Here is a 2,195-nt window from a genome sequence, read left to right on the forward strand (position 1 = left end):
CCCACCCTCCAGTGCCGATGAATGTCATGACCTCAAGACCTATAAGCGGAGTTACCCTCTTAATTTGAAACACTATAGTTGTTCACTGTTCACGATATATCTATTACTATATCAATACTGGAGCATTGCGTGAACAACAATCAATCAATATGTGGAGTACGCCATTGAAGAACACGTGGCAAAATCGAAATTAGTACGGTACGTGTACAAATTGCAGCGGGTGTGAGCAAGAAGGGCTACATTTTGCACGAATTCTATTTTGGGATAACATGAACATGGTGTCAGTGGGGAGACACTTTTTCTGTCGTTGTGGTTTCGCAAGGTAGCAACAAGACCGTCACGCACAAAACTGACATTCTTAACCAACTGAGCTTTAAATAATTGTTCCCCTCCTCCTTAGAGCACTTCTCTCGACAAGTCAACGTTGTTTTTGAAAATAACTGTGCTTTAAAAAAATCATTTAAAACAGAAGGGATAAAAAAACATCCATAACAAATTTAGAACTTTCAAAAAAGAAAATAATGTTTAGGTTTTTAAAAATGTGATTTAAAAAAATAACATTTACTTTATCAATTTAGCTTATTGAAAACTGTACACGGCTGTAAATGTTCAACTTTTAGTTATATGTTTGCTTTTGAGCTAAAGCCCAGGAGATTGTTTTCAGTCCTCTCGACATTTTTTTTCCAAATCAAGATGGTAAGCATATTTTCTGACTCCTTGCAGAAAAGAAGAACATAGTTGAGTAACTTGCATTACATTCCAAGTTACACTCTATTATATATTTGGCAACTTGGAAACATCAGTGTCACTTTTCCCATAAAACCACAACAGCTACAGAGTTGAAAGTTGGCAAGTACCTGAAAAAAAGATAGACAGGTCCCCATGACAGAGCCTGAATTTTTAATTTATTCATTTCCTGAATTGAGACAAATATATTTTATAAAAAGTTCCCGTCCCTTGGCCTTTGCAATTATTCCACTGAGAAACGAAACAAATCTGCGTAGCTGTCCTTCACAACGGAAGTGCCGGAAGTGATATTTCGCGAGGCGCATTTTGTTTTGAGAGTATAAATCTAGACTTTTTTTCATCCCTCAAGATTTATTGCTCCATTCCAGTAGAATGTAAATATAGTAGGCAAATGACGTTCAGTGCACCGATCATACCTTTCATTGAAAGGGGGGCTCGCTAATATGCTAATAATTATGAGGCTTCAGCATTACAAGAATTCTTACTTGCCTAATGTTATTTTTTGTATCAATGCCATGTTATCATCGAACATCAAAATAGGCCAAAATGTGTCGAAGCCTTCTTTATCGTTGTCAGTTTCGTAGTCCTTCTATCACTAAAAGATACATCACAATGATAAGCACCATCGACAGAAAACAGTAACTCCCCGAAAATGAAAAGCATCGATGTCCTACTTTTGAACACAGCCAGTTTTGTCATCCAATCTTTCAACAATACAAACTTACATGCTCCTATTTAACCTGTTTACAAAAAATAACTACCAAACTGAGAGGAAATGAATGATCCTTGCAATAAAGATACCGATTTATTATAAAGGCAAACTGGCTTCGTTTGGTTTTCGTAGATTTTCGTCATGATTGCAAGCAACAAATCAATGCTGGGCGCAGCTGAAATGGCCTGCGTATAGAATGATAAATTAGTGAATCCCGACAAAAGCCTCGAAGTGTAAGATACAAAATAAATCGCAACAGCTTGAACCCCTACAAAAGGAGTCTTTTCTTTTGCTTTCTTTTGTTTTTGTTTATAGATAAAGCAATAATTAAAAATCGGTCCAATTATGAGGATAACTATGATAGCAGATGAACAGCTACAAATAAAACCTTCTCCTTTGTATTTTGGTTCTTATTTGTCGTTGTTGTTTATAAACAAAGCCATAATTAAAAATCGGACCAATTAAGACGATGACGATAAAGGAAAAAGGCATCCCTTGGAACATTAACGACAATAAACCATATTCAATTTCCCTGTGTCTAGTGGAATTAATCATGATCATTTATAGAAACCGCCACATACATATCTAGGTCAGTTTTAGTTTATTTCTTGATAATCCTTTTTTAAAAACAACAACCCAAAAATGAAGGGGCATGAGTACTGAATACTGTTCGTAATCAATTTGCCCAACTTGATCCATCCATCCATTTAATTATCCATATAATCTTGCACAGATA

This window comes from Aplysia californica, unplaced genomic scaffold, assembly GCF_000002075.1.
Source record: "Aplysia californica isolate F4 #8 unplaced genomic scaffold, AplCal3.0 scaffold00229, whole genome shotgun sequence".
Lineage (NCBI taxonomy): Eukaryota > Metazoa > Mollusca > Gastropoda > Aplysiida > Aplysiidae > Aplysia > Aplysia californica.